This window comes from Lampetra fluviatilis, chromosome 41, assembly GCF_964198595.1.
Source record: "Lampetra fluviatilis chromosome 41, kcLamFluv1.1, whole genome shotgun sequence".
Classification (NCBI taxonomy): domain Eukaryota; kingdom Metazoa; phylum Chordata; class Hyperoartia; order Petromyzontiformes; family Petromyzontidae; genus Lampetra; species Lampetra fluviatilis.
This window is the reverse complement of record NC_136315.1, coordinates 7547557-7572696: the sequence shown is the minus strand read 5'-3', so window position 1 is coordinate 7572696 and position 25140 is coordinate 7547557. Positions and strand designations below refer to the sequence as shown.

The window sequence follows — 25140 nt, the reverse complement described above, 5'->3', positions numbered from 1 at the left end:
AGACATGTGGGGTGGGGGTTATATGGATGTAAATGTATTTATAAGTTTTGCATGAATGTGACCCTTAACTTTACCCAGGGTGCAGTCAAAACTTAGTCAAGAAAAATCGCCTTCGTTTTCATTTGTTAAACATTTTGCTTATTAAAAAAACACATGTTTTTTATTCCCGATTGTGTGATCAGCGTTGTATCGTGAACCGACAATAGTCTCGGGTCTCTCAAAGCGTAGTGCAATTTTTAATGTTAGAGAATGGCCCACGGAAGCAGATATCACAGAACTACCTGTAAGATCCCTGCAAATGAGGTCCCTGCAAGGGGCGCCGCGGTGGCGAGATGTTATCTCCCTCACCTGGTATGCAGGAGGTCATGGATTCGATCATGACCCTGACGCCTCGTGTATATTTGGAGTTTGCATGTTCTTCCCGTGGTCCCTCCACATTTAGAAACTTGTCTTTAGGTCATTCGGCTGCTACAAGTTTCCATGTGATAAACCACTTCGTTGAGCTATCATTTGTGGACAGGTTGCTTCTGAAAAAGAGCTGATAGTTCAGTGGGCTTTACCTGGTAAAATAAAAATAGTAAATAGTTAAGTGACCTTCTGGTCCGCACAGCAGAGGGTAGCCCTTTTCCACTGCATATGAGAGTAATGTTGATCACATGACATTCCAACCGATATTTTAATTCTCAAAGAGCATGAATTTTACCGAATCAAGTGCGGATCCAACTTTTTTGTGATCTATTTTTGTTGTTGTTGTTGCTGCTGCTGCTGCCATTGGCGAGCAGGCTGATGACATCAACTCGCTGAGCTTGAGAAGTAAAATCACAAGCGTTTGCCGGGGGATTCAGACCCAGGGTCTCGGCAGTGCCATCTCAGCCCTCTGATCTCACCCACCCAGCCACCTCAGGAATTGCATTTTATTGCCTTTGACAGTGGGCACACAGCATTGGGTGCTATGTCACTCGGCGGGCCGTCGATGATGGGCCGTTCTACCTGCTGGAGTTGTTTGTCTTGGTGGAGAGAGGGGATTCAAAAATCAAACTGGAATTTGTGCTCTTGTTTGTTTGCAAGGTTGCTGAGCACAGGCCCAAAGGACAAAACTGACAAGGGTTTTGGTGGCATTGCCAGCAACAAAGGGCAATATTGAAGATGTAATAAATATGAGTTAATACGTTGCTTGATAATTGTTTTTTTACCCTTTTATCTGGCAACAAAACTGACACCTTTTTTACAAGGAGTCATGTTTGCATTGACCACAATACCTGCGGTCGGAATGCAAACAAAAAACACAACTCTGATAATGTATGCACTGTCCTTGAAGTTGATTGGTCCACACCCGTGACAGCTTTTCTTAGAGCCTAGTCTCACATGGTGTTGGACCAGGTGACGCCGAAAGGCGCACGTTGCTTGAATTAAGCAGGAATACAATAACTTGGTGAAAGAGACGATGGCGGGAGCATGTGAACGTCGAGCAGTGCAAGGGAAACAGCAGACAGAGAAGGGTTTTGACCTGAAGTGTGGTGGTTGAACAGAACATGGACGAGCTTGTGTGTCTGTGTGAGTCTGTGTGTCTCTGTGTGAATCTGTGTCTCTGTGTGAGTCTGTGTGTCTCTGTGAGTCTGAAGGAGCCTGTGTGAGTCTGTGTGTCTCTGTGAGTCTGTGTGTCTCTGTGTGTCTCTGTGAGTCTGTGTGTCTCTGTGTGTCTGTGTGAGTCTGTGAGTGCCTGTGTGAATCTGTCTCTCTGTGAGTTTGTGTGTCTCTGTGTGAGTCTGAAGGAGCCTGTGTGAGTCTGTGTCTCTGTGAGTCTGTGTGTCCCTTTGCGAGTCTGTGTGTCTCTGCGTGACCGTGTGTCTCTGCACAAGTCTGTAGGAGCCTGTGTGAGTCTGTGTGTCTCTGTGTATCCCTGTGTGTCTCTGTGAGTCTGTGTGTCTCTGTGAGTCTGTGTGTCTCTGCGTGACCATGTATCTCTGCACGAGTCTGAAGGAGCTTGTGTGAGTCTGTGGGTCTCTGTGTATCCATGTGTGTCTCTGTGAGTCTGTGGGTCTCTGCGTGACCGTGTGTCTCTGCACGAGTCTGAAGGAGCCTGGGTGAGTATGCGTGTCTCGGTGTGCGAAAGTGATTCTGGTTGGCTGAATCCTCAGCATGTGTGGAGGAATCAAGGAGTGAAGTGCATAGAAACAGTGACCATGGCAATAGCAGTGATCGTTGGGTCATAAGGAGGTGACTGTGGTGCCAAGAGGGTGGTGTCATGTCAAGTAGTTTTCTGACCTATTTATATGGATTTTTTTTTTATATTAAAGAACTCTGCTCTCATTCGCATGGGTTTTCTCCACACAATCTGGTTTCCTCGCATGTCGTACAAAAGAAATACTCAAAAATAAAAGGAGTTGTTCAAACATACCACGGCAAGACTCTCTTGAAAACGCCCCGGAGGCTTAGTGAGGCTTTCTTGGATAAACAAAGAAGTCGTTGCATTTGTATGCATTCGAGATCAAAGGAACCCCTGGGCATAATAAAAAAACAAACTTAACCTCTCTTTGTTGCACATAAACACTGAGGAATTAATATATTCCCTGGCTAGGAGTGGTGGTGACCAGAGACTACAAGCGAGCGCTGTGCTGTAGCAGAAGATGATTGTGGCCGAGGCTGAGTTACATGCGGCAATTGGTGTTTTGGAGTGTCACGTATCCGAGTGTCTGATATCGCTCCCTCCCTCTCCGTGGAACATGTCAGCTTTTGCTAAATGAATGTTTAAAAGGCCAGGCGATTAAACAAAGGGTGACATGAAAGATGTTTTTGGTGGCGCCATATCTATGTGCGTGTGTGTGTGTTTTGTCATTGCTCAGTAAAAATAAAGGCGGATTTTACTCCGTGCATAACTTCGGCGCTCTGTTATGCAAACATATTGCATTAGTGCTAGCAAAAAAAAAGCCATATCCCTGAAAATGCAAATAGATATTTCATAATATAAAACAATCCTACAATAGGTGCCACTCTTTATATATCTGTTGCGGAATACGTCTATGTCTGTAATGTGTGTATCGGCTGCATATGCGTTAACACCCACGTGCAACGCTCCCTGCAGTATACAGGAAGTTTATTCGGTGAACGCGACTCTAAGATACGACACTGTACACCGAATATAAAATATGTTACACTTTGAACCTCCTGCCTTGTGCAATGGTTGGGTCCACTTTCCTTCAGAGCCCTCTTTCTCTCTGATGGGTCATGTGACCTGGGTTGGATTCCCATTGAACGTGGGGTGTGTGTGTGTGTGCGCGCAAGCCGGGTGGGTGCGTGTGTCGTGCAACTACTTAGTAACACGCGGTTGTCGCGAATGTTGTGGGTAGCGATGCGCTCAACTCCACGCGTTTCGCCGTCTTTTCGAAATTTCCCGTGACGATATTCACCATTAACTCGTCTGGACGGTGTCCATCCAAAGGTTTGGGATACTCTTGACTTTTTGTGCATTGTTGCAAGTAATCATTTACGTGAACATTTCTACGAAGGTTTGTCCACTGAGATAATTGTGTTCGCAATGTTGCGGTGAAGAGTTTGACATTTTGTTTCAGGTCTACGATGACCATTTCAAGGTGGAATGTTGAATGTTTGAAATAGTTATGCGATTTGTCTGAACGCGACTTTGCCGTGCGCAAAATAATGTTGTTATTCTTGAATGGTCAACTGTATTTGAAATGTCAGAATGCTGTTGCAGATCAATCGAAAGTGAAAATAATTAACTCCTCTTTTAACGATGTTTCGTGTCCAGTTATATATTTTTGGCAACATTTTAATCGTATAGCAATTGCGCTAAGCAGGTGGGTTTCCTTTTGGTCTAAAATTTGCCAAATGTGTCTTTGTACTGCTCGTGATGAGACTCCCAACTTGCCATGAACATTTCAGGGCAGGTGATAGCTATTATATGGGTAGATTAACAGGCCTCAGTTGTAGTCAAAACTATCCATAATATACGTTTTTCGGTTAGATTGCGCACATGTCAATGTGTCGTTAAACCCGCCGCCACCCGACACAGCCAATTCGCAAGGTTTGTCACGTAAACAAAACGTGCCAATTGGTTACAAGTTCAGCACACCGGTCTGTCGGAGAGTAAACCCACTATAACATTTACAATTATAGTGTAGTGTATAGTGTAGTATACTAGTTAATCACTCAGCGGTTGTGTGCTGGAGAGTAAAACCCATTACAACATTTACAATTATAGTGTAGTGTATAGTGTAGTATACTAGTTAATCACTCAGCGGTTGTGTGTTGGAGAGTAAAACCCACAACATTTACAATTCGACTACCGTGTTCACCAGAAATATTGGTCGTGAAAGCCTACGTGTTCAACTCAAATTAAAACTGTTTACACTTTCTACAAATGCTGCCATGTGGCATCTAAATTGCCGATAGTCTGATGGACTAATGGTATTTTTCCTCGTTTGTTTGGACGGCTGTAATTCACGTACAGCAGAGCGTAAATGTTACTTAGATTTCCATCATAATCAGGAATGAGTCATCATCACTTTCTTGGCTATAATCAATGCATACAGCAAAGTTTTCAAACGTTGACGTGTGTTTTAATAGTTGACCGCACAGATTGAACTGTGTTTACATCTTGATGAATTGGCCTGAGTCACCTTGGGGATTGTTGTTGGTGGAAACAATGGCATTTTTTTTGCCAATCGGTGTGCGAAAAGCAACATTCACCACCTCGTGTATCTGACCCTATCTATGGGGTTCCCATAACGACATTCACATGTTGCATTGTTATATTTTAAAAGCAAATTATCGATAAACATGGCTCTGCTGATGAGACACTGTAGGTCAAAACCGGTCCGGACTTTGCTTGCCTTCAATCAATGCTGCTGAAATTATGCACTCCCAGAAGGCCACGTGGCTGATGGGTTGTATGAGAATGTTTTTTTTGTATATAATTATGTCGATAAGACAAAATTGTCTGCGTATTTATTCTGTTCTGTGCATTTTCTGCAATGGCGCTCGGGATATGTTTTGCTTTATGCACTGCAATGTAATTGTTTGAATGAAAAGGTCTTAAGAAATTAAGGCACATTTTAAGACGTTGAACATCTTGGGTGACACGGTCAAACTTGAATTGAGTTGTAAAGATCGTCAACCTAAATTATACGGATTCTCCATCGAATTTTAGTTTAAAGTTGATCACGGTCAAGTGTATTTGTTTCATGCTAACACGCTATAGCAAGGAACCCAGTTTCTTATACAGTGCTATTATTGTATCTATATCTACGATTTATAAACATAAAATGGATTACTATAAAAAAATATCGACAGTTTAAAATCCAAACTTTGCACCTCCGATTAGCACGCTTGGCTACGTAGAAAGATGTTCAACAACATGTATACACATTTTATTCAGAGTGCTTAAGCCCAGCTTAGCAAATACGATGAGGAATGTGACTGGCACGTTTTATTTGAAGGCCCCCACTTCTTGAAAAAGTTTTTCGCACTGTGATTATATTTAATGCGTAATTTTTCTTTTATCTTTTGCCTTTTTGTTGCAGGTTCTGAGTTGCCACGGGAACTGATTTGTAAGGCCGGGTCGCCCTGCAATGCTCTTTCAATAAAGGAAATAGGTAAGTAATTATTAACAAGCCTTGAACCACGTTCATAAATACAACACCTTTGCTGAGATAACACATGGTGCTTGTATGGCCCCAGAAACAATAGTCTTCTTGTGTGTACATTTCCTCCCCTCGTGAGCATCACTCAGCTTGGCCTATCTTTTTTTTGCACCTATGACCACATCTCCCGGACTGGGCCATTACTATCTGTGTCAAATTTCAGAAGCTAAGCTGGTTTCAGCCCGGATAGTATCGTGTCAGTGACCGCCATGAGCGACCACCGTGGTTGTTACAAGCGAAAGGGCTATGGGGTGGGCAGAAGAGGGCAATGTGACAAAATCCCATGATTCTTTACTTACTTGTTCCCACGTTCTCATGCACCCCACCTTCGCCGATAGTTACCGATCAGCGTGGTGGAGTATGGTCAAGGCAAGGGGAGGAGACCTTGCCCAACAGTGGGTCGACAAGCTGCTGCACACGTACACACGCACGTTCTTAAGTAAATGTCTGTGTGTCAGGACAGATGTGGTCATCTCACAGTGTGTGATTGCAAGTGGTTGGTTATCGTTCGAGAAGGGTCGTGCATTTTTGTTATTTACGAGACTGAATATGCTTCGAAAACTTTTGATGCGTGAGGCAAAAAAAATTTGCCATCAATTGACATCATCAGGGCCTTCCTAACAAAGGAGCATTGTAAGGTAGAAAATACCTCTTGCTATGATTGTCATTATCTAGTACTCTTATCGCCAAAGGTCAAATGTAAAGGGGCAGCCCTGTAAGCACTCACTCATGCCACTGCTGGCAGAAGGGCCCTTACTAGATGGAGCTCTGGAGACGCCCTCTGAAACGCTCATTCACGTTTATTTTTCACGTACATAAAACTAAAAACTGTTTATTATTTTGACCAGGTAAGCCCCACTGAGCTATACAGCTCTTTTTCAGAAGCGACCTGGCCACAAAATGTTAGCTCAACGAAGTGGCTCATCACGTGGACATTTATAGCAGCCAAATCCTCTAAACGCACGTTTCTAAACGTGGAGGGAAAAACCGGAGGACACGGAGACCATGGGGAGAACATGCAAACTCCAAATATATCGGTGTCAGGGATGAAATAGAACCTACGACCTGGTGTATGTCAGACGAGGTAGTTAAGATCTCGCCACCGCGGCACCCTGATAGTTTAGTTTTTAAAATCAAAATAGTTTAGTTTAATATATCGAGGTCCACAGAGCTTGGGCCAAATAACTTATGTCACGGGTTTTGTACCATCTCTAAATAACAGGTTGAGACCATCAATTTTATTTTACTTAGTATAGGTGACCAGGATTTGAACTCAGTTCCTCTGCAGCTCTGGCTCAGTGCTCATACCCCACCACCACTCATTCTGCTCACTCCATTTCCTTAAATCAAAGCTCTCGGCTCACACAGCTGCATCCACATCTCACTGCACGATCAAAAAAGCGGTGTGGCCTCGCTTTGCATGCATGCACCGCTTGTGTGTTCAACAACCGTTCCGCGGAAGACTTAGTCTGGCTCTCTGAGTCTTAGGCATTTCCATTTAATCCCAAGAATCAGTGAGCCGAACGCTGCCGGCATTCCGCAAACGTCGCCTGCGTCGCCCATTGCGCGTTGGCCTACGCTGATTGACGTCCGTCTCCCTCATGGAGACTACGAGCGGTAGTGCGGCGGCTAGCGCGCTGCGCTACGAACCTGCCGACCCGAGTTCGATTCCCGCTCACGGACAACACCAGTGACGATTATTTGCACCGGTCCTGGGCCTCCCCTAGGTCGGCTCAGCCCTAAACACCTGGTGCGGTGTGTAAACATCGTCACTAGGGAGACTGAGGCGGCCGGGCGTGGTGCTGGCCACCCACCCCCTCGTGTGCCCTGTCGCTCTTCATAGGCGCTCGCTAACAGCAACTGCCCCGACAGTCTGTTAAATCCGTGTGGGTGGTCTTTGCCTTTGCGTGAGTGTGCGTGAATGCATGAGGTGCGTGCGTCTCATCTAAATTAAGCTGCCTTTTGTCATACCTTCCGACGGCCTCGGGTAAAACTATCCGCCTCGGGTGCCGTTTGGAATAACCGCGGAGTGCTTAAGAGCGCGGAGCTACTTGGCGACACCGCCGGTGACCGCGGACATCGATGGGCCTGGCCTCAGTGTATCCTGAGGCTTGTGTACCCCCCGCATTCTCGCCCCTCACGGCCAGCCATGACGTTGGCATTTAAAGACCTCGCTGGTTCATGTATTTACATGTAACTCTGTTGTTTTGCAAGTGGTGTAAATGTCGAGACCATTATTGACCTTGAGGGCCTGTTGGCCTAAGGGGGTTTTTTTGCTGTTGTTTTATTGAGGTAAATTAAATTTATTTTTAAGTTTTATAGATCAGGTTTTTCTTGGATTTTTATTTTTACTTTTCACCGAGGCAGTGATTTTATTTCCATGTTGTAGATTTTATCATTCTGCAAATACCGCATGCCGGTCAGGATCAACTTAGTCCCGTCATGATCGTCACCTTTCCTCTCGGGTCGCTGAAATGACCACCAACTTTGCTATCGGCAATTTGTGGGAAATTGTTCTATGTAAAGGCCATAGGAGAATGAAATTTCCACCAATGGCTCAGAACCAACTACAGAGATGAGAACAGTCTCATTCTGGTTTGAACGTGGAGGCACGGCATTTCACTTTTGATCATGCTGTAAGTTATAGGCGATGCTACCGGGGTGTATTGCTTAGCACACTTGGGCTTGCAATGCAGAGACAAGACAGAAGGCCACAGTTAACGCCCACCACAACGTGGTCATTCCCGCTCATCGGTTTGCAAATTCCTCATCGAAAACAATGAACCTGTTCTTGTTACAATACCCGCATACTGAAGGCGAGATTTATCTTTGAGTAACAGATTGAATGATGTTTATTATAAATGACAATGGATCACCTCAGACTATCAATCTAACTCAATCCAGAGGTCGCCAGTTCAAGTCCGTCCTGCGATACGGCAGTTGAAATAATCGTCAATTCTCTTAAATCCTCCCCACCATTGGCAGAGCCAGTGGTGGGGGGTGGGGTGGCACGTGCCCCCCCAATGATCCGTTCGAAATCCCTAATTCTGATCAGATCATTGGGGTTTATTAGTAATAAATCAGCATTTTGCGACCCCCACTGCCACTGTGTAGCATATTATTACGTGCCAGGGACTCTATGAGATGATAGGACAATAGTCTGAGTCCATAATTGGCAATAAGTAACGGCAAAGCAGTTATAATTGACTCAGAATTGTGCCCAGTTGCGTATACAGTACACGACTTCCCTGAAGACATTCACCTTCAGCGAGCGCGATGCCGATCACACAACGCGGTTCGAATTCGACCCTCGATCGATGGTTGTGCCATCGCCGCACACGCGTCGAATAGAAAGCAAGGGGCAAGTCCTTACTCACTAACAACTCCTCTATCATTTTTCATTGCTGGAGGGGTTGCCCCCCCTCCCTGAAAATCCTGGCTCCGCCATTGCTCCCCACCACCTCTGCCTCCCCCCCCAAGCGGTATAAATGGGGTGTACCACAGTTAGTAGATAGGTCACGTTCGGTGGAGTAAAGTGTGGGTATTGCCACATCTTCCAAGATATCTCGCCAGCATGGAAGAGGAGGCCAAAATACACGCTACAGGGGTCATCCACTTTGGAGCTAACCCCTAGTTGTGGGTGTGAAAGAAGTTCAACATACGTACTGTACATACATGCCCTCTGCCAGCTGTGGCTTGACCAAGCAATTGTAGGGATGCCCCTTTGCCTTTACAGGGCCTCGAACATTAGTGCTGTTTATTGATTCATACGGAGTCAAACTAAGTTTCTACTCTGCCACCGGACTTAACCTCGGAAGAATGTCTTGACAAAGCGTCACTCACAAACAAATGAATGAAGATCCAATGACTTGCCCGCACTACGCTTGGCACTTCCGGCTATGTTTTAACATGCACTGTGTGTTTTAGCTCAGCTTCAGCCAAGGGTTGTCTGATAATATGTCAGCTTCCTCAGTTCAACAGAAACACTGTTTATGTTCGTCGCCTGATTGTGTCTCCAGTGCAAGGCTATGATGCAATCTCCTCACTAGATTCGTGCCCGTGTGTTGTGTATTTTGTTAGGAAATGGCCCATAGAATATGTTATTGTGCCGTGTATAATGGAATACAAACACAACGACGCAGTAGCCCTGTGCAGCTTTAATCGTGAGAGTTTTACAGACAGGGCCGCACGGCATTTTGATGGGAAACATGCTAAAACCAAGGGTCTTGTGATGAATATTGGAGCACGACCATGGCTGACCATGTTTGCCATACAAGCAAACTAGGAGACTGTCTCCTGCATTGCTGTTCAACAAATTCTGTAACAACCACGTGCTTTAACAGCTGAACTTAAAACACTCACCACTGTCTATTTATAGCCCTCTATGTGATAATAACTTACAGTTCTTTGTCAGTCCTCCGTTGCTTGATGCTGGCCTCCCCATAGCATGTCAGTCATTGGTGTTGTTTGACCATACTTCACCACGCTGTCCGGTGTGGTTCGATGAATGGGGTTGCCCCAGGACCGCGTTCAGATATTACTCGCCACCCACGTTAGCCGTGGCAGGGGAATCCATTCAGGTCGCTGGGGTAAAAATGCAACAACAAAAGCTCAAAACATTGGTCAATCACACTAACCCTGACAAGAGAAAAGTCTATAACAGGTGACGTATCGGGCAATATCTGAAACGTGATTTAAATATTTTTAGTTTTTTTCATTTTAGGGCAGTGGCTCTTGTTTGACAGCACACTTCGAGAGGTCATAGAGTTTGCTTCACTCTCGTCACCTGATTATAGACTCTTTAGGGCAGAGTTACTGAGTGCGTTGAGTATATTTTGCCGTGACTTTAAAATGGCTCGTTGCACGATGCCATTCAATTGAACTAAAGCTATTCTCAACAATTTTTCATTTTAACAGGCCCACCGAGCTGTATAGTAGCTCTTTTCTCAGAAGTGACCTGGCCACAAATGATCGGTCAGCAACGTGGCTTCTCACGTGGAAATTTATAGCAGCCAAATACTCTAAACGCGTATTGATTTAAAATGTGGAGCGAAAAACCGGAGGACCCGGAGACAAATCCACGCGACCACGGGGAGAACATGCACACTCCAAAATATATAGGCATTGGCAGAGTCGGGATCGAGATCGAACCCACGACCTCCTGCATACCAGGTGAGGTAGTTATTTCTGTAGGCGTTCTGAGTGAGCCGCTGCGCCCAACTGCCTCAGTGAGGGCACGTTGCGAATATTTCCCGTTGACCACCTCATTACCATTCACACACAAGTTTATCAATCATTTGTTTATCGTAAAAGCCATCTGGCGGAAGGGATGTAGCTTTAAAGGAGGACCGACTCTGATTGTCGGCAGGCGAGTGCCTGTTTTTAAAACGTTCCTTTTCTACCCTTTTACATCACATTTAAAGCGTTTGTATAAAGTCTGTGGATGCAAATGCACATTTTTGTTAACAGTTGCTGTGCACAGGCCCAGATGCCCAAAATGCCAAGCGACCAGCAACAAACCGCACTATCAACACGATTCTTTATTTGGGCATGGTTATGAGAACTCGGTAAAAAGAGACTGAGGGATGGAATTCTAAACCCGAGCAGTTGGGGTGAAGAAGCCGAATGAGAAAATGTTGAGACCTGCAGCGTCCTAGTTGAGCACAGTACTTATAAGGTGAAACAGTTTGTCTGGTCTCGACACGAGTGGAGGAATCGGCTCTATTCTTGCATATGATGGCAGCGCGATCGGAAGCTAAAATGCTGATGTCGAGGTCTGCTCGCTGCGAGATGGCTTCAGGAAAGAGTTTGTGTAGTTTTGCTATAGCTCTTTTACAGGAGCGCAGATTGCAGTGGTTTACGATGTGGCCCATAGTTTTAGGAATCAATGAGTGAAGTTAACGGGAACAGTGACCATGGTAGTGGCGATAAAAAAAAGTGAAAGGGAGGTGACTGACGTCATAAAATAGTTTGGATTTAAAGTACGTCACAATTGCACATTCATGTTGTGGATTAACCGTATTAAGACTTGGCAGGACCCTCCTGAAAAAGTCACAAGGCTCTGATGAGCCAGGCTTTCCCAGGTAAAGAAGCATAATCATAATTATCATTTGAATAATTTGTTTCGAACCAACCAGGGAAAAACACGTGCGCCTTTGGTATTGTTATAGTGGCTATAGAAGGCAGACAAGTAGCACCTTTTTTTCCTCTCTGCCAAATTTATGTGGCTCAATTGCCTCCGGAATTATTTTCCACTAATATATCCAACTCAATGTCACAGTTATGTTTACTGTTAAACCACAATGGGGGGGCATAGGTGCGAGACACATTTGAGAGCCGGTGGCCATAACAATAGCAGCTGGGGTCAAATATTAAAATAATTTCAACACGGCTGCCCCGACAGTCTGGTGGGAATATTTTTCAGGGATAAACCACCGAGTGGAATGGTATAGGTGGCGAACAGTAAATTACGCTTCATGAGACCTCCTTTGCCAATACCAAAATATGAGAATAGGTTTTCCCCCTTTTATCTGGCAACAAAACAGGTGTTAAGTTGTTAAAACACCAAACTGAAACCTTTTACAAGGAATCATGTCTGCATTAACCACAATACTTGTGGTCAATAAATTGTGCTATTTAAATATTTTAAAACAACGGGAGAGTTGTTATTTTTTTCCGTATATTTTGTTGGCGATGGAAGGCATCCAACTTGGCATAAGATACTACTGGTATTCAGAAGTAATAAAAATATATTTGGTGTGTAATCATACCCATTAGCGCTCACTCTGCAAAAGTGTTCCCTTGATCAAATGAGCTTTCAGATAGTGCTCATCTCAATGCTCACAGCCATCGGTAACTTCCTCGCAGAACGGTACTTATTTTATCACCCCCTGATGGATGATGGGCCGAGTCAATCCTCAAAGCAGGCTCTGAACTCACAACCTTCTAGATTGTGAGCCCGTTTGCTCTACCACTGAGCCACCTGCTGGTTATCTTACAAATCGTTGCAAAGCCCTGACATTAACTGCCAAAATTGCAAAAATTGCCAAAATCACCAGCTAATCAGAATTGCTCTGAAATTGGCACCAAGGGAACAATGTATTCCCCCCTGCCAGTTTAAAGTAATGTATTTCAGCAAGGAAAATTATTACGTTGTTGAATGACAATTTAATGTTGGACTCCCAAGGGGGGCATCGTTTGCAAGCCCCTACGGTGGCACCAGTTGCTACCATGGTGAAGACCACCAGACGTGTAGTGCCTTTGTGTACCTGTATACTTACAAATAATAGTCTTGCGCACTTAGAAAACGGTACAATAGAAACAGCTAAACCTCCCTTTTTTATTGCATATCTGAGATGGAGTTAGTCAGTGTCCGTCAAGACCAATGCTCCAAAGGAGGAACTGGTGGCGTTCACCAAAGCTAGATGCTTTTTTCTCTTTCTCTCTCTATTGCTGATATTGACACCGCATCGGCCACTCACTTTAGTGCGTGGCTAGGATGGGGGCTTTCTTCTGCTTTGGTCGCATTTACTCATCAGTTACAATTTGGCGCTATGGCTAGGAATTGAACTTGGCTCACTGGCGTCGTTGCGCTAATTGTATGCACGTTCGCACATAGACACACGCGCACGCATATTGGGAAGTCCATTGCAACTCAAAGTGGCCGAAGTTGATGTGGTGGCTCAAAGGTCAGAGTGCTGAGCTGGCACTGTCGAGATTCTGCGTTCAAATCTAGGCAGTTGCCTCGAATTAAACAAGGTTCTCAGGTTAGGCTATTGATAGTCCAATAATCGTGACAAAAACTTTCTGTAAAATTTGTTTTTGCACTTGAATTTGCTAGATTCCACCTCTAAGAAGTAAAAATATCAGATTGACTGACATGCAACTCTGTTGCAGGCTGGGTGTGAAAGTGCTACCCCCACCCAATGTGGATAAGAATCTCAAAAGTAGTTCTGTGATTTATGCTTATTTAGACCATTCTCTGCTCTGCCATGGTTCCCAATGGATTATTCATCTCTTGAGGTGACCCAAATGTGGATAACAAAATCAGTGAAAAGGAATCAGAAGTGGTTCTGTGATATCCACTTCCACGGGCCATTATCTAACATGGACCGATGCACTGCTCTCGTGAGACTTCCAAATGGGTTATTCTCTTCCTCGTGGCACGGTGCCGATGGCACGATGCGGATAAAGCCGTGGGACAACAGATGAACTCGAGTCGACTGCATCGCTGTGCTTGACAGACAGCAGCAACAGGGTGCCCTGTAAAGTATATTAAGCTAAGCCTTGACGTTTTACGACCTTACAAAGTACACCCCAGTGGAGTTAATCTCTCGTACGTAATTAATGAGCAATGCATTGAGAATACTGTATCTCCAAATAAATTAATGATGTGTGTGTGTATAGAGCACTGCATATCCTGGCAACTTGGGTTCAATTGTGACCACGTGCATCATGAGTGGAAATTGGTATTCTAACCTTGTTAACTCAGTCTACGTTAAATACCTGTGAAGGAAGTTTGCGCCATAGCAATGCAGAATCAAAGGGGCCAGGGTTTTTATTTTGTCTATATAAACATATCGGCTCATTTATACTCAAGCTGTTCTGGGGCGGAGCAGTAGCAGAGTGGTGAGCGCATCGCGCTGTGAACCTGGCGATCTGAGATTGATTCCTGGTCACAGCTGACATCAGTGGTGATATCTGAACTGGTCATGAACTAATTTCCTCCCCCCTTCACTAACCTGTGTGGTGAAGGATGGCTTGTGACCAATACCTTCATCCAGCAGTGGCTGAACAAAGGGCTGAAATTATTATAAATGTTGACTAAATTGACCGATTGCATTAGGTGATGCACGTGTAAAATTAGTTCACAATTTTTTATCTTTATATGTTTAAAAAAAAAGTTTTACTCAGCTGTGTTTAAAACAGGCCAGGTGGCAGTATGGTTAAAGTTTAAATCCTGTTTGGGCTCAACTTAGCTCTTCAAGCTTACAAGGGTCTCTGTAATGAGTGCCACTTTATTTTGCCCTATGGAGTGACTTTCCCGCCACCATAGGAATGTGGAATTTCCGCCACTGGCTCAAAGCCACGAACTGAGATGGGCATCACTTAGGGATACAAATATTTGCGCAACTGAAGCCGATTCCTACGCTCGCGATACCGGGCGGTGACGGCACATGTCTGCAATCCGGCACCGTGGAAGCAGGCGAAGTTTGATGGCGTCCGAGAAATGTCGTTAAACTCCCTTCTTCCCACAGGCGTCGAGGAGCCCATCTCACTACGGTGGCGGGATGTTAACTGCCTCGCCTTGTATACACGAGGTCGTTGATTCTACCCCGACCCTGCCGCCTGTATATTTGGAGTTTGCATGTTCTCCCTGTGGTGGCGTCGATTTGTCTCCGGGTCCTCCAGTTTTTCCCTCCCCATTTAGAAACATGCATTTAGAGTGTTTGGCTGCTGTGCAGTAAATTTCCATAAAGTAATAAGCCACTTCGTTGAGCTATCATTTGTGGCCAGGTCGCTTCTGAAAAATAGCTATATAGCCCAGTGGGCCTTACCTGGTAAAATTCAAAAAGTTACAAATAGTTTAAATACCCTGGCATGCCTAGAGAAGGCAGTCGAGAAAAAATATGAACTCCACTGTTCCTTCTGGATGGGATAGTGTGTTTCCCCCTCGCACCTGTGGGTATTTGCCGGGTGCTCCGGTTTCCTCCCACATGTATTAATTGGTTGATAACGCCTTAATATATAGAGGACGACAGAGCCAGGGCAATTGTTGGTGCGGGTTCATTGCGTGGCTGCCTTCCCGCTTGCCTCCTCGCTCCTCTGAATCGTTCCCTTTTTGCGAGAGCGAGCGAGCGAATGCTGTAAGCATCAAAAGTTCAAATTATTATTGAATCACGGGACTCTTCGTTCGGGTTCATGTAGACCCTACGGCTACTGTGGATTCTACGTGAAACGCAATGGCAGAAGAAAAAAATCATCAACAATTGAGGAATTTGATTGTTCGCTCAGAATTGTAACAATTAGTTGAATGGTGGCCCAGGTGAATGGTTTGGCACATATGTAACGCGAGAAGGGAACGCCTTGTCTTCGCCTCTTTGTTGCTAATACCTGAAGTTGCGGTATAATTGAGGTTTGCTATGTTCTGGACGTGAACAGTGGGTATATGTTTTGTTCACTCTCAATAAGAAAAACTTGAGAAAATATAACAACAGTGAACTGTTAACAGCTCGCTGTCAATCCACCGCTGGGTGAATGTCTTCCAACTCATGTCCGTCGTATTGTTTGACCATTTGCTCAGTGTGGGTTGACGAATGTTGGGCTCAGATTCATTTTAGATATCACTCGTCACTCTGTGTTGGCCATGGCTCGGAATATTAACTGAGGTCAGTGGGTTCACGGTGAAGTGTGCCTACTACCACTGTGCAACTGCCCCCTCCCCCACCCCCTCGTGTTATACACCTCACTGTGGGAACTTTGTCCGCTTTCATATGCAAGTTTGAGTCAAGTAAGTAAATTAATAAAACGTCATAAAAGTGGGCATACATCATTATACATCGGATTGCAAACGCACGTAAAGCAATCTAATGTTCCGCAGTCACCGACAATTAGGTCCTGATGTGGGTAGAGTAAACATTCTATCTAGAGTGCAGGTTTAAGCTACGGCAATCAGAACTATGTTGCACAATTAAGGTATGGTGTCATTGTTTACGTGGTCGCTGTGACGATGACCACGATTCCGACCACAGAGGGCACAACGTGTCATCGGGAGGGCACGTCGGCCAATAGAGAGAGGGGTTCAAGGTTCTGAGGAGAAAACAGATGTTGCTTGTGATGCGTGTACTGCCTGGTGGTGTACAGCATGCCCACATACAATCTAAACAACCAGCGTGACCACATAACTCCAGTTGTTCCCTATAAACATAATTTTCGTGGAATTCTTGAAAAAAAAATTTACATTTGTGTCAATTGGATTTTTTGTCACTCCCTTATAAGCCACGTAGTAGGATCCACGTCATAGAAAGTAAATAACGCCTGTTAAGAAACGTTTAGTAGGCTTTGGCAGGACACGTCATTAAAAGCTACGGGTGAGATTAAGTGATGGGTTGGTAGCTGAATGTGTTAATGCATCAAAGGACAGCCGCCACAGAGATGGAGTGATGGCACGACCATGAGAGATGGCTATCTATCATGTGGGGAGACCTCAATCCAACAGTGCATAGACCATGGCTGATGATGATAATGATCATATGTTGTTATCGTAGAGTTATTTCTGTGTTTACATTTTGTGTGGGTGTTCGTCATGATTTGCGTCTTATAGAGCAGTAGGCTAAACAATCAAGAGAGAATGTAAATTCAAGACCCAGGATCAACTCAGATCCTCGGCCATCATCATCATCATCGTGAAAATCATCCCTATGCAAGTTCAAAACAACAAGTGGAACTGTGTGTCTGTCTACGTGTCTCCGTTGTCTGTATTTTGTCTCTCTCAAATTTAGCAATCTTTGGAAGAACGTAATAAACCAGGTAGGGTGTTGACTGTTGTATTAGCTGACTCTCTGTGTTGTGTTGTATTGCATTATATTTCTAAGTATACTAAGTTTCATCTTGGTTCTTTCGGTAAAGTCACGTAGAAGGGAAATAATAAAATAATAAAAATAAAACATCATAAAATAATTCTCACGACGTTTCGGCCACAACGCAAGCAGCCGTCCTCAGGTGAAGAAACGTCGTGAGAGTTATTTTATTATGTTTAATTTTTATTATTTTATTATTTCCCTTCTACGTGACTTTACCGAAAGAACCAAGAAGATGAATCCCTGCAGTCACGAAAGCTTTAAATCGAAATTTACTAGGTTTGTTTTCTCTTTCATTTTTACCTGATGACGATTGCTTGTGTTGCAATCGAAATGTCGTATGCTATTATTTAATTTATTTTTTATTTCTACGTGACTTTACCGAAAGAACCAAAGAATAATTCCTGCAGTCACGAAAGCTCCAAATCAAGTTTGAACAAGTGGAACAACCCTCTCTCTGTCTTGGAAATCAGCAGCGGTAGTTCTATCGTGAGATTAATCCCCTCCATACGAATGAGGAATTTCCACGTAAAATTAGAGACAGGCCATCATCCATCTCGGCCTTCCACGTGAATATTAAACTTCAGCGTTTGGTTAAGCAGGCAAACTGTGGACTGCATAATTATTGAAGAATGTGAGTTTTTTGTCAATAGTGCTTGTGTGTGCACCACTGCCAATGCAGCGTCACAAAATAATGTGTTAAACCGTGAATGGATTTTGTTCGTCTGGGCTAATATTTTAACAGGCTTGATTCTGCTGATGAGACCTAGAAATTCAAAACCGGTCGAGATATTTCCACTGGTCCGGTATGCCCTTGAGCAGGGAGAATAAAGTCTATATTTTACTTTGACTGATATATTATGACCCCTGCGTCAGCCCATAATGCATTTCTGGAATTTACACGATTGGCTCAAGACCTCAAATGGTAATGAGAGGAGCCCAATATTTGTTTGAGCATTGAGACACTGCGACTTTTGACTTGAATTAACATAAACGTCGTTGCCCCCCCCCCCCCATAGTCTGACCTGGAAATAAGAAAGTAACCATTGTATTCATCACTCTGCATATAGACCTATGTATTGATCACTGTGTATATAGACCTATGTATTGATCAGTGCGCATATAGACCTTTGTATTGATCACGGTGCATATAGACCTATGGAGAGATATGAGCACAGCGGAGACCAAGGTAATACTGCATTATGATATGACAGCTTTGTTTCTCAGAATATAAAAGGGCACTGTTTACAGACAAGGTCGTAAGTCTAATGAATGAGCTAACTGTACACATACCAGAATTAAATCATTAACTTTGCAACATCGTTGCTTCGGTATGATGTCAATGTATTAAATCATTAACCTTGAAAAAAAATGGAATGTGCATTTGCTGCGTGAACGTGCATACAATTAGCGCAACATCGCCAGTGAGCCGAGTTCAATTCCTAGCCATAGCTCAAAACTGTAACTGATGAATCTCGACTTAAAGCTTTCGTGACTGCAGGAATTCATATTCTTTGGGTCTTTCATTAAAATAACCTATCTACGTGACTTTACCGAAAGACCCAAAGAACATGTAACTGATGAAGCAGAATAAAGCCCCCATCCTTGCTACGCACTAAAGTGAGCGGTCGATGCAGTGTCAATATCAGCAACAGAGAGAGACAAAAGCATCTAGGTGGCACTGCACACTGTGCTAACAGATCGTTTAGGTTCCATTAGGGTCTCAGTGTCACTTGGTGTTTTGGCATTTTATGCCAGCGTGCTTGGGAGGATAATGTTCATTTTAGTTCTGATGAGGAACTGGCATTGGTCTTACAGAGTGAAGCCCCATTCCATCTCTCACTTCAAGGACTATAGACACTTTCCCGTGAGGAAACAGCCATAGAAAGACATTTCATCAAAGTTCTCCCAATAGCATGTGTCCGTAAGTTTTCATTTTTTATCTTAGAAATAAATGCCGACAATTTTGGCTTGATCATCCTCAATGTACTGTAAGTATAAACTCCCACTTCATACACTGCAGATAAATAATTCAAGCGACATTTTTTTTCTGTTTAAAATTTTCACTCTGCTTGAATTGTGTTTTTTTATTATCAGATATTCGTTTTTGTCCCAGGTCTCTCTTGATAAAGATGATTTTGATCTAACTGGGCCCTCAGCTGGTCATAAAGGTCATCTATCTAGCATTCAATCAGTCCCTATTACCTCCAATATAGATAAAAACACACACCCAGAGTATATCACTCAATTCACACTCTATCTTACAATTGTATTTATATCTAGACAAGTTATGATTCACTTCCCGCATGATGCAGTGAATCTTCACAATTGAGAGTGTGAATCTTAATTCAATAATCTATTGTGTTTTTTGTCAGTGTGCTGTGTAGCACCTCCGAGTGGCTATGGCGTTCCCTTTAATAAATTACATACAACGTGTAGAAATCAAACTTAGTCAAGCGTTGCACGCACAGTTATCGTACGTGTGTTGTGAAATATAGAATCGATTTGAGCTGATCAATTGATGCATTGGGACATGCCTAGTTGCATCGCCATCACTGGGTACAAGAGAAAAAGGTGCAGTAGCTGACGTAAATTGTAAAGAAGTGTCCATTCAGTGTTAAAGCGGGAAATGAAAAAATATGTACATTATTATTTTCATTTATGGACTACTTTGAAAATTAACATTACACATCTGTAACGCGCACCCGTCTGTGTAGATTGAGCCTGCCTCACGTGAGAGGGGCATTGATACTGATGTGTAAAGTGGAATTAACTTAAGAGAGGTCTTTGGATTAGATCGCGTAAATATAAATGTATCCATAATGTGTCGTTAAACCCGCCACCACCCGACGCAGCCAATTAGTAAGGTTTGTCACGTAATCAAAACATGCATATTCGTTACTAGTTCAGTACACCGGTGTGTTGGAGAGTAAACCCACAACATGTATGACGTTTCGCCGGTAATTACAACCAGTATCATCAAGCGACAGCCAGAGTTTCATGATAAACTGGAATAAACCTAATTCTCTTTTCTCACCAAAACATAAAATCTTGACAGCATCATCACCGTCGCCAACGTTGTTACTACCATTGCCGTGCCACACGCAAATTATGTCACGCTTGTAAAAAAATATCTGCGCTTTAATCAAACAAATGCATTCTTGACCAGTGTTGGTAGCAAACGGTCCTAAAGTTAGTAACCATGCCCTTAGCTGTGTTAACCCGAGCTTTAGCTCGCTTAGCCGTAAAGCCAGCCGAAGAACAAGCCGTTTTGTCTGTCGTGGAAATTAATTCAGCGGCGCGTTACCGTTAGGCCGTCTCCGTGAGTGCATTGCCTTCGTGCAGGCAATCGGATCCCCGCTCTAAACCAGACACCCATTATGGTGGCTGGCACATGGGGCAGAGCCGAAACAAAACACGGCCCGCACACTTTGAAACTTTTATGAGCTGTGTCCTGTTTCAGGAGGTCATAAAATGTGCATGCGGGGACCTACAATGATTTCAGGTTGCGCATTTCAGAATGTGCACTTCCGAATACTGGGCAGCAATGTGTTGCATCCGAGCCTGGTCAATTCCTGTTTTATTTATCGAATTCTCTTTCGGTGTCCGTCTCTCGCGTTTGTTCTTTTTTTCAACTCCGTGCGCCAGTCCTTGAATGCCTTGCGCCGAATGAGACCCATTCCACGTGCGTTGACCTTCCAGTGTCTGGTCAGCGAAGGGCAGTCTGTGACCATCACAGCCGTGGGACATGGCGCAAACACACAAAACTCGTCCTTCGGTCGCCCGCCGTATCCCTCTTCACTCCTCGTCAGCAGCGCGACTCACGACCTCCTCTCTCTGCACCAAGGAGCAGGACCGTCACTGCCGGTCGTCATTTCCCTCTATGTCAGCCCCATGTCGCGTGCTTCGCTCTGGCCTCCTTGCACTGCAGCTCACGGTAGAACCCTCCACAGCAGCGCCATTCACAACCTCCTCCTCTCTACATCGAGGGCCAGGGCCATCATCGTCTGTCGTGATTTCTCTGTGGAAATTCCCTCCATCTGAATTGCGGCCATCATCGTCGTCGTCATCGTCGTCCCTGCTGCTGCTTCACATTTGCAGCAGCAGCAGCGTTCAATCCACACCGACTTTTCAGGGCCACTTTAAAGTCCCCAACTCCTCTGTCGCCTGGCTTTCAAGCGACGCCGACCTTGGCTTCACACCTCGGATTCACCGTCATTCATGTCAGTGAAAACGTTGTGTGCCTATTATATTTTATTATTATTGCATGTGTTTACTTTGAACTTCTTTCGCACCATATATAGTCAACCGTGAGAATCGGAGTAATCAGAGTAATATTGCATTAATGTATTATAAAGTATCTCTACCGAAGCGACGGAGCGATTAAATCAGCTTGTTTACAGGTGCTGGATGGATTGTTACATCGCAGAATCAGAAACCTTCAATCAGCAGTGGATTGACCATGGTTAATTCTGATGATGATGATGATGATTATACCATCATTTATACAATTACTCTTTGTTTTTTTCGGTAAAGTCACGTAGGTAAAAAATAAAATTAAAATAAAGAATTTAAAAAATTTACCTATGTGACTTTACCGAAAAAACCAAAGAGTATGGACCCTTGCAGTCACGAAAACTTCAAATCTAGAATTTATACATTTGTACGCGAAATGCAGGAAAGGGATCCTAACTGTTGCATTTAAATGTTACTAAGCAAGCGAGCTACCATAGCAACGTAATGAATCGGGAAAACTAAAAATTAATTTTTAAACACATTTTTAAAAATTCAAATATTCACGTCTCAATCCAGGCTAGAGAATCACTACTCTGTGGAATATGAATTAGTCCATGAAGCTTTCCTTCAATCCCTTGGCCAATTTGCATAGACCGCGCCTTTGTTCATGCCTCGATATTGCTGTGTTCACGGTCACAGACACGGTTGCATTGGTAATTGCAGGCAAGAAATCAAGAGATGGTTTTTGTTCAGTGTGGTTGGTGTGCGCTACACAGCACCGTGTTTGAATTCACCGCGCTGGTGAGTGCAGCTTGGGGAATGGGTTGGGTGCTCAGGACCAGTTCAGGTATCACTTGCTACCGATGTTAGTCATGGCTGGGAATCAAACTGAGGTCAGCCGATTGTTTATTTCGATTTAAAGCTTTCGTGACTGCAGGGATTCATATTCTTGGTTCTTTCGGTAAAGTCGCGTAGAAGGGAAATAGTTTTTTTTTTAAACGCCACTTTTATAAAACAAAAAATTGCTGTGGTTTTCACACCTGATGATGATTGCTTGTGTTGCAATCGAAACGTCGTGAGAATTGTATTGTTTTTATTATTTTATTATTTCCCTTCTACGTGACTTTACCGAAAGAACCAAGAATATGAGGTCAGCCGGTTCGTAGTACCAGTGCACTAAAACTCACTGCATTACTGCCACAAAACACTAATACAGTACTTCCTAACATAATAATAGAGTCGTATTTAACAGTGTGGTGAAATATAGTCAAACCACCCCCATACACAGCATGGGAGCCATTCATCCAGCAGTGGATTGATGACGGGCTAAAATTTAGGGGGGGGGCTTTTTGTATTACCAATGAAAGGTGACGATGTACGTACGTATGTTGAACTTCTTTCGCACCGTACGTAGCCAGCCTGCCCTCGTCGGAGGTGCGGTAATGTGTGCGTTCACGCGCTATTAATATAGCATTCTTCGAAAAGTCTTCCCCACCCTTCACACCTACGTATTCGAAGTCGTGACACAAAAAATATGCTTTTTTTCTTTTCTATGCACCAGTAAATGACATGCCGATGAACAGGTTTTTTTTATTATTATACAGCACTCAATGTTTTTTTCTGCCGCTCCTACTCAGAAGCCAATGTGCAATGCTCACCATTTATTTTCGTTCTTCGCGAATTGTAGCCGGGTATAGCGTGATTGGTCAAAGGTCTGGCTTTCAAGTAGATTCCATTCTGTTGATGATGATGATGATGATGACGACGACGACGATGTTGGGAGGCCAGGGGCTGGGCATTGCAATACTCAGCGATGAAGTGTACGGCATCGAATTTGTGAGTAAGCATCTTTGCTTAACCTTATTTGAGGATGGAATGTTTGAGCAGCTACTCCTTCTGAAAGAGTCACGTCCTTGTTCAACTAACAAATCTATAAAGACAAATTGAAGGCTTGGGTTCCTAAAGGCACTGCTCTTGCTTCTGAAGGGGTAAGACTGTTGGTTTTGCATTGCTGTTCGTATTTATTTTTCTTCTTTATCTTAAAGGTATCATGGAAAATATAGTGGGTCTGTTTGGAAGAGGGTAGTGCTGTTGAGTGGTGCTTAGGGCTTCTGCGATTAGTTTGTATAATCCCTGTAGTTGCAGCTAATGTTAGAGCATCTGTGATCATTTACGATTACAGAATCATCAAGTTATGTATTCTCACTCAGGAGAAATAATATTATCTTTTCTGCTCAGACCTATCCATCTGCATGCCGCTCCCCTTCAACCTCATAAAATAAGCCGTGTCTCTGAAAATAAGCCAACCGATTCGGGTCCACGTTTGGCACGTTCATTGGCAATTTTACTATTGGTCGTATGTAAAGTTCATTGCAGGCAACGCTTGAGCATTTTACTCGGCTTGCATCGCAGAAATAAGACTAAAAGTACTTCCTTGGCATAAAATATACACAGCAGACGACCGTCGCAAAAACAACCTAAGAGAAAATTGTATTAAATCGACACGGGAGGAAATTTGCTGGCTGACTAATTTCAACGGCACTCCGTCTAATATTAGCTCCTCCCATTCAGAACTTTCGGGAGAAGAATGTTTGGATCACGGTTCTATTTTCTTCTGGCTTCTGTTTAGATTGCGCACGTCAATGGGGCGTGTTTGACGCACGCGGCTACCACCCTCTATTGCTCATCCTGACCATAGTCACCCCGTGTTACTGTTTTCCTCTAATAACTACGTGGCCCAAATAGCCCCATGTAAGCCTCACCTGATTTCGTTAACCATCCAGTGACGGGAGAAATACGTTGCATTACCACCGCGTACGTTTTTTTTGCGATCGCTTGTACCTCTTGTACCTCACGGTGTTCTGCGCTGCGTCCGGCGTTTCGCTGCGCGTTGCCGAGAGCCTGTCGCGGCACGTGGAGCGAAACGTCGGACATCGTCCCGAAATAACCACGCGGTCCAACTCAGAAGGAAGGAACAAAAGTCACATCGGAGAGTTGGGCCATGCTGGGAACGTTGTTGCGCGGTTGCGTCGCTCCGTTATTTCTTTTCTCGTGCTTTTATTTGGAAGCACGGCAACAACAAAAAATGATGAAGAAAAAACCGGCTGGAAAAACCTATGCTTTTTATACGTGGGGTGGGGATGTAATTTTCCCATAACCCGCTGGCTGCCACAACTCTGAGCACTCAATCATCGGGCGCTTAAATTAGCGTCGCTGGGAGGGGTAGGGCGACATTTTTTAAGCAGCATGACCCAACCGGGTGGGACAGCTTAAAGCTGAACTCCGTGTCAAACGTCTCACAATAATTGAAGTCCTCAGCCATCACCGCACGTGGGTATAGCAACATAAAATTACAGTGTGTACGGTGCGCATTAGCGGAGATCCATCAGAACATTCGACTGAGAGTAAAAAATATATATACACACACCATTTATCTACTTTAAATTATTAGGTTTTGGGACATGCCGCCTGAACTTACCGATAAACGAGGAAAGAGGTAAGTGCTAAAACTACTCTGGTGCGATATCTGCTGCTGTTCTGCTTGAGCGTTAAGTTAGCTCCCTTTCCTGGTATACAGGAAGTCGTGGATTATATCCCGACCCTTACGCCTGCATATTTGGAGTTTGCATGTTCTCCCTGTGGTCGCGTGGATTTTTCTCCGGTTT

At 44.0% G+C, this 25140-nt stretch overlaps 1 protein-coding gene across 13 annotated transcripts in view; it reads left to right on the top strand.

Annotated features, from left to right (window-relative positions):
• LOC144946506 (sorbin and SH3 domain-containing protein 2-like) overlaps window positions 1–25140 on the top strand; it is a 193591-nt gene that overhangs the window by 78864 nt on the left and 89587 nt on the right. For all 13 annotated transcript variants that reach the window (XM_078875446.1, XM_078875445.1, XM_078875452.1 and 10 more), the window contains exon 2: window positions 5541–5612. The gene's annotated coding sequence lies outside the window, so the exon portion shown is untranslated. The remainder of the gene's footprint in view (window positions 1–5540; window positions 5613–25140) is intronic.